The sequence below is a fragment of the Symphalangus syndactylus genome, chromosome 3 (genome assembly GCF_028878055.3).
Source record: "Symphalangus syndactylus isolate Jambi chromosome 3, NHGRI_mSymSyn1-v2.1_pri, whole genome shotgun sequence".
NCBI classification, from domain to species: Eukaryota; Metazoa; Chordata; class Mammalia; order Primates; family Hylobatidae; genus Symphalangus; species Symphalangus syndactylus.
In genome coordinates, this window is record NC_072425.2 from 92,964,498 (window position 1) to 92,973,453 (window position 8,956).

Below are 8,956 nucleotides of genomic sequence, written 5' to 3' on the forward strand. Positions count from 1 at the left end.
TGATTTAATAGTTTAACATATGAAGACTAAGAAATATAGCTGATTCCATGGTTGCATAAGTAGTTCAGGGGAACAAAATATTAGCAGTTATTTGCAGTGTACTACAAAAGAGATCAGTTGACAATTTAGTTTTTTTTAAGAATTAATAAATAACATTGAACATTCACTTATCTTTCTTCAATTAGCATAAAAATGTTACTAAATGATAAATCGTTCTTTGTAATAAAAATGTATATACCTTTATATTTTAATATGCATGTTTCTATTTTGTTATACATATAATTTTGTTATGCATATAATTATATGTATGCCAACATTTAATATGCACATATTTTACATATAAATATTTGATAATCAGTTTCAGTCATTGTAATCTTGTAACCAACTTAGTTTTCCTTCTCTACCCACTTTAACAAACTCTATAATCCTCACTGGGTGCAGTGGCATGTGCTACTGGGGAAGCTGAGGCAGGAGGATTACTTTAGCCCAAGGGTTTGAGGCTGCAATGAGCTATGATCAAGTCTATGAATAGCCACTGTACTCTGGCTTAGGCAACATAGTGAGACCCCCAATGTGTTTAAAAAAAAAAAAAAAAAAAAAACCCTTTCTATTGTAGTTGATATTTCTACCCCACATCTTCTCATAAAATTAATTGTTTTGATTCCATTCCTTCTTAGGTTACCCTACTTTGGAAATGTAGGACTATGCTTAGTGAATGTGTGTGTGGGTGTGTATGTGTATATACATATAGGTGTGTTTGTGTATGTGTGTATGTGTATAAATTTACTTCCATTTGTTTTTACCCTTATAACCTCCAAGAAATTATTCCTTCCCTAACACAGCCAACAGTTAAAAAAAATTACCAACATCATCTAACTGAAATAGTATGCACAATTCTATGTGCAAAGCATTTTAATGCAGGCTTTCAGAGTTTTCATCTGCATTTCAAAGAGATAACAGTCAAAAAAGTTATACATTCAAAAGGGATTAATTAGATAAAGTCCAGCGTTGCCATATAAAGTACAGGCCATCCAGTTAAATTTAAATAAGGGATAAACAACATTTTCAAAATATAGGCATGTCCTGTTTAATATTTGAGACATTCTAAAATGTATTTGTTGTTTATGTGATATTTTAAATTAAACTGGGTGACCTGTACTTTTATTTGCTAATATTGCCAATACTAGTTTAGAATTACTGCACTAGATCCTTCACCTCTTCCTTGTCCTTCCCATTTGTTTTCCTAAAATAGCAACATTTCTATTCAGATCAAGCTCTCAATTTCTGAGATCAAAATAAAACCTAAATTATTTCCTAGCATTTAATCTTTCCCAATTATTCAATGATTAATTTTCACTCTGCCAGATACTAACTTTGATATTGTGGATCCAAAGATAGACTGAATAAAAGAAATTCACAGTCTAGTGGTAAGATATATCACTGGTGGGAAATAACTCCTTACTAAATAAGCTAATAAAATAATGTGAAATCAGTAGAGAAACAGCTCAACCTTCTAGTAGAACCGTCAGGCTTTATACAAGATGCAGTACCCATGAATCCTGAATGAAAGGAGAATGTATTTCACCATCATGGAAAACAACATGATAAAATAGAAGATCAGGTATATCATAGGGGATGAAGAAATTATTTTTCATTGGTATAATCTTAAAATACATAAGTATACAAAATTTTCTAGGTGGGATCTTTCAGACTTTTAGATTAGAGTTAGTAAGAGTAGGCCAAGCCTCAGGGAAGTGTACTTTTTAAACCCATTGATTTCATACACACATAAAGATTACTTGAGTTTACAAGTAGTACTTCTTACAATGCAATTATATACAATATGTATATTCATGAACCTCCTTACTGAGTAAAGAAAGATAAGCATTCTTTTCTTCTTTTAAAATTTGTTTCTTGTGCAACATCTGTCTTTTTCACTAAATGGAAAGTCCTTGGGAGCAGAAAGTCCCTGTCCCCAGGCCCCTTCTCTTTCACACACCCATGCCCACACACAATCTCACAAAATAAGTTGTGTGAGTGTTAGGAGGGCGACAGAATTGTGGAGAGCACCCACAACAGGAGGCCATTAAACACTTGGCTCCCCTGGTGTTAGCAGTTGATTCAGTTTCTGAACATCTTTTCTGGAATGAATTCACTGGAATGCAACTAGATTTTTGCTAAGTAGTGATTACTGCAACTTCTGGAAGTATATCATAGTTACTTTCCAGGATAGGATACTATAACAGGTTGAATTGTGTCCCTTCCACACAAAAAAATTATAGGTTGAAGTCCTATCCCCCAGTACCTCAGAATGGAGGTATTTCCTATTTGGAAATAAGGTCATTAAAAATGGGAATAAGTTTTAGTGTCCTATAGTACCGTAGGATGACTATAGTAAACAACAATATACAGTTTCAAATAGCTAGAAGATATTGAATGTTCCCAATACAAAGAATGATAAACGTTTGAGATGATCGATATGTGAATTACCCTGATCTGATCGTTATACATTATATGTGTCATAACATTATGTACCCCATAGACATGTATGATTATTATGTGTCAATTAAATTTTTTAAAGGAAAATGTTATTAGATGAGGTCATACTGGAGTAGAATGGGCCCCTAACCCAATATGACTGGGTTCCTTATATAAAGAAGAAATTTGGATATAGAGACATGCCTACAGAAGGAATGCCATGTGAGCAGGAAGCAGAGTGTGATCATGCAGCAGAAGCCAAGGAATGCTCAAGGTTGTCAGCGAACATACTGGATAATAGGCACAGAAAAGATTCTCCTTCACAGCCCTACAAAGGAACCAGCCCTGCCAACAACACCTTGATCTCAGATCTCTACCCTCCAGATCTGTGAGGCAATAAATTGATTGTTTAAGCCACTCAATGTGTGGTGCTTTTTATGACAGCTCTAGCAAACCAATACAGATGCTTTTTCCTCACCTCTCCAATTTACATGATTTCCATGATGGGTGGGAAAACACCAGAACTTCCTATCACACACTTCAAAACGAGCTATGCTAGAATGGAAGAATCATTTCTCACAATAAGTTTGTCAGCTTTTTGTTCTATCCTCCAAACAAAGTTCTGCCCTGTTAAGTATTATTTCAGTACCAAAGAGCTTTATGTCATTGTTTAAGTTAATCAAGTCTATGAAATACCCAAAGTCAATGCTGTAGTTTTAATTCAAAAGCAACAGTCATTCTCAGAGAAGGAGCTCATTACCATCAGCCGCAGTGGCCCACGCCTGTAATCCCACCACTTTGGGAGGCTGAGGTGGGTGGATCACTTGAGGTCAGGAGTTTGAGACTAGCCTGGCCAACATGGCAAAACCCCATCTCTACTAAAAATACAAAAAAAAATTAGCCAGGCATGGTGGCATGCACCTGTAGTCCCAGCTACTCGGGAGGCTGAGGCATGAGAATCATTTGAAAGAGAGAGGCGGAGCTTGCAGTGAGCTGAGATCACCATACTGCGCTCCAGCCTGGGCAACAGGGCAAAACTCCATCTCAAAAAAAAAAAAAAAAAGCTAATTACTATATTTGGTATTTTTGTTTTTATTAAAGCCAACATATATTGAACCTTTTCTATGTTCCAGTCACTGTGCTGAGGTCTTTGCATGGATTATCTGATTAATATCTTACTATCAATGTGAAATATTGTTATACTCATTTTACTAAGGAGTTAGCTGTGGACTGAAGATTTTCAATAACTTGGTAAAAAGGTTGCACAGCTAATGAGTAGAGCCAGGGCTCAAACCCAGCAAGTTTGGCTCCTGAGTTAATACTCTTGTGCTTTATTTCGCATACTGTGAAAAATAGAAGACAATCAAAATTGACACTGTACAATTGTTACCGACGGGTCTATGTTCTTAGAGCTCCCAAGATAGGGTGGACTGCTCCCAAGATGTCAGCAAGCCTTTTGTTCTTTGATCTGGGGTTCTTGGCCTCATGGATTCCAAGGAATAGAACCTTGGGCCATGCAGTGAGTGTTATAGTTCTATTAGAAGCCGTGGGTCACGGAAGAGAACCAGGGAACCCAGTGACCAGTGTTCAGCTCAATTAGGACGAACCCGGGCCCTTAGCCACGCAGGAACAATGGCGAACCTCTAATCCGGATCAGAAGTGGCAACGGGTACCTTGCTGGATCAGAAGCGCAGCGGACACCCTGCCGGATCTGGAGGGGTGAAAGTCAACGGTGGGTCTGCGACAGCAGCGTTCAACAGTGGTGGACTATGAGTGAAAGCTCAGCTCAAGCCGGAACAAACACTGACCAGAAGAGTGTGCAGTTGCAAGATTTAATAGAGTGAAAACAGAGCTCCCATACAACGGGAGGGGACCCAAAAGGGGCTGCCACTCCCTGCTCGAATGCCTGGGTTTATATCCCGATCACTGTCCCTCCCCCTGTGCTCTCAGGCGATAGATGATTTGATTATTTCTTTACCTCCTGCTTTTAGCCTAATTGGTATTTTAATGAGCTTTCTTTTTACTACCTGATTGGTCAGGTGTGAGCTGAGTTACAAGCCCCGTGATTAAAGGTGGGTGTGGTCACCTTCCCCAGCTAGGTTTAGGAATTCTTAGTCCGCCTAGGAAATCCAGCTAGTCCTATCTCTCACAATGACTGAAAATCCTTAGAGTATATCCTTTGTTAAAGAAAGGCAGTTAACATCGATTTTAATTATGTTTTATAGCAAAATCACAGGCAATCCTTCTTTTCCCAGCCCCAAGTTTTCACTTTGCCCCCCAACAAACCAAAGGGCAAGGTTCTATCAGTTTTTGGTGGATCAGTGTAACTGTGATGTTCAAGCTGAGAGGCTTGGGGGCCAGGAGGGGAGGGACAAGGTAGTATTGTTTTAATATCATGTACACATGCACCCTCATTTAAAAATCCCTGATCTAAATGCCCCAGTGTTCTTACTCTATAATATTATGCAATGTTACCCATAAAAAAATTTTTAAGAAGACAAGTGATCTTTGGCAGCATTCTTAACTTTCTTTCAAACCTCTTCCCTAGTCATTCATTGCCCTCTTAACATCACTCACTACTCAACTCCCTCCCCTCCACACTTTACTCTAGTTTATTCTAGGTAAACTCTTACTTTGGGATCTTTTGCTCTCCTCAGTCTCTTTTGCTTTTCCTCAAGCCTCCTGCCCACGCCGCCCCCACCCCCACGCCCCACCCCAGTATCTTTCAAAGCCTTATCTGCCCTTTGTCTAGATTCCCCTTAGAAATCATTCATGATTAAAGTAGCAAATATCTTCTGTAAGGTATTTGCAATTAACAGTATTCCCACCTGTATTTCCATATTTAACAGTGGAAAGCTGAGGAAATCAAAGCTTTAAGAAGTTCCAGGCCCCAATAGTAAGTGATGAAAGAGAGTAAGTGAGGCTTTCAAGTACCTCTATGATCCAGTTTGGCTCTGTGTCCCACCCAAATTTCATGTGGAATTGTAATCCCCACTTGTTGAAGGAGGAGCCTGGTGGGAGGTTATTGGATTATGGGGGCTCAGATTTCCCCCATGCTGTTCTCCAGATAGTGAGCTCTCACCAGATCTGATGGTTTAAAAGTGTGTGCCACTTCCCCTTTCACTCACTGTGCCACCATGTGAAAAAAAGTTGCCTGCTTCCTGTTTGCCTTCTGGCATGATTGTCAGTTTCCTGAGGCCTCCCAGTCATGCTTCCTGATAAGACTGTGGAACTGTGAGTCAATTAAACTTCTTTTCTTCATAAATTACCCAGTCTCAGATAGTTCTTTATAGCAATGTGAGAACGGACTAATACACTCTAAAATCACCTATTCTATCTACCAAAACCTGGATCTTGTACCATATTGAGGTCATACTCTTCTAATTTTATTACCTTATGGAACACTTAAGAATCTTACTAATACTAATTACAGAACTCTGGTAGCAAAAAAAAAAAAAAAAAAAAAAAAATCGCAAGAATTTATGATAAAGACCCCAAAAGCAAATACAATAAAATTAAAAATGAGACTTAAAGATCTCTGCAAAACAAAAGAAATTATCAACAGAGTTGAAAACAACCTACAGAGTGGGAGAAAATATTTACGCACTATGTGTCCAACAAAGGACTGAGATACACGATCTACAAGGAACTTAAGCAAATCAACAAGAAAAAAACAAAGGGTGGTCGCCGCTGTAACCGCTTCCACCCCACCATGCAGGGCACAGCGACACACAGGCCCCTGCAGGAGGCAGCTGCCCACATGGGGAGCTCTGCCCGCCTGAGCACGGCAGCCATGCCTCCTGCCACCACAGACCCGACCGCCTAGGTTCCTTCGAGGCTGGGATTTGCTTTAAGATGTGCCCCCAGCAGGAGGCTCTGGGGGGAGAGCCGCGGAAGCCCGTGACGATGCTTGAGTGGAGCCCGTGCCCTCCTCAGCCGCAGATCCCACTCTGGGCGCGAGGCTGAAGCCACTGGGATTTGACGTTGGAGGTGCGCGCCCGCGAGGGTCATCTGAGGACCTGTCCCGCCCCTCATGGCCAGCACTGCAGCCACCTCCCCTGAAACCCCCCACCCCCCGTTCCTCGTTCTCCATATCTAGGGCCTTATTCTCTGAGCAGACCCGGCAGCCTCCCTCCCATCTCCAGCTGCCTCCCGCCTCATCAGCACCCCGACTCCTCCCTCAGTGGGGGCGCCAGGCTGGAGTGGGAGGGATCCCCGTTCCCCGACCCCTCAGCGTGCCCCTGGATCCCCCGCAGTGGCCTGGGTGAGTGCGGCCCTTCAGCAGGATCAGCTCCGAATTCGTCAGGGCCAGCAATGCCTGCCTGTGCGCTTAGCCCTGGAGGAAGAAAACACTAACAGAAAGGAGAAGTGCCACAGCTTTTAACCCGGATAAAGTCCTGCAAAAACGGCCTAGTACCAGGGAAAGTCCTTCCACTAGCATCACACATGTGCAATTCTGTCATCATTTGTGTGCTCCAATAGGACTCTGTGGATTGACAGCCAGACAGAACTCGGAAGAGGCCTGCACAGACAGGAGCAGCATCTTTTCCTATTCAATGATCTGTTAGCTGTGGCCAAACTCAAATACAACATAACTGTAAGATACAAAATAAAATTAGATTAACTGGTATGTGGACAGCAAGCTGTCTGGATGAAGTGGCAGAAGGCAACACCAATGCCATGAAATCCTTGGTTCTGGGCTGACCCACAGTGAACTTTGTGGTCACTTTCAGTTCTCCAGAAAAGAAAGACAAATAGCTCTCTCTCCTTCAGAGATACATCAACCTAGAGAAAGAGAAGGGATGGCCCAAAGGGCATTTCCCTCAAAATCTGCACCAAGGACATTGAGAATTATGCCTATTCTAAAACTATAAGAGTAATGGATTCACATACAGCAAATGAAGTTATCAACGTATCATTACCAATGCTAAGGATAGCTGGCCCTGAGAGAGATTACAAGTTATGGGTCAATTCTGGCAAAGAAGAGGCTTCATGCCCACTCACTGGGCATGAAGATATGTATGGAATTAAAATGAGCCACCTTCAAAACACTGCACTGCTAACACCAGAACCAAAGGACTCTACCACCCTTTTCAACCAACAAGCACCCTTCCTCACGGACCAGCTTTGGCCTGTGGAGGATATGGCCAGCCCAGACTCAGGGCCTACAGTGACCTGTAGTCCCAGCTACTCGGGAGGCTGAGGAATGAGAATCGCTTGAACCCAGGAGGCTGGGTTTGCTGTGAGCCGAGATTGCACCACTGCATTCCAGCCTGGGCTGCAGAGCAAGACTCTGTCTCAAATAAATAAATAAATATGTATTTTTTTCTACATGCAGAAACTAGAAACTACTGCTAACTTTTAAAATTCTTTGGTTTTCAAGGCACTGATAATGTATGTGTATGAAGTCCATGCTGCCTGTTAAATAAAATGCCTTTTTGCAGAATTAACCATCACACCAGAAAGAAAAAAAACTCCATTATGAAGTGGGCAAAGGACATGAACAGAACAAACACTTCTCAAAGGAAGGCATACAAGCGGCCAGCAAAAATATGAAAAAATATTCAATATCATGAATCATTAGGGAGATGCAAGTCATCACCACAGTGAGATATCATCTCACACCAGTCAGAATGGCTATTTTTAAAAAGTCAAAAAATAACAGATGTGGCTGAAGCTTTGGAAAAAAGGGACTGTTTATACACTGTTGGTGGGAATGCAAATGAGTTCAGCCACTGTGGAAAGCAATTTGGAGATTTCTTAGAGAACTAAAAATAGAATTACCTTGTGACCCAGCAAATCCTATTACTGGGTATATACCCATAGGAAAATAAATCTACGACCAAAAAGACATCTGCACTCATATGTTCATCACAGCACTATTCACAATAGCAAAGACATGGAATCAATCCAGGTGCTCATTAACAGTGAATTGAGTAAAGAAAATGTGGTACATACACACCATAGAATACTACACAACCATAAAAAAGAACAAATCATGTCCTTTGTAGCAACATAGATGCAACTAGAGTCTGTCATCCTAAGCAGATTAACACAGAAACAGAAAACCAAATACTGCATGTTCTCACTTATAAGTGGGAGCTAAATATTGGGTACACATAGACTTAAAGATGGGAACAATAGATGCTGAGGACTCCGAAAGGTAAGAGAGGCAAGGATTGAAAAACCATCTATGGGGTACTATGTTTGCTACTTGAATGATGGGATCATTAAAAGCCCAAACCTCTGCATCATGCAATGTACCCATGTAGCAAACTTGCATATGTACCCCCTGAATCTAAAATAATAAAAAATTGCAGAGTAAAGCACTATATACCTCAAACAAACAGGTTTTGCTTGATTTGCTTTCATACCTAGATTTGGCAAATAACATGTAGATATTTGTCTAAATAACCCAAGAGTCTTAGACAATCAACTTTCAAAATCTAAAATACAATAACTAGTGGATTTTTTGCCT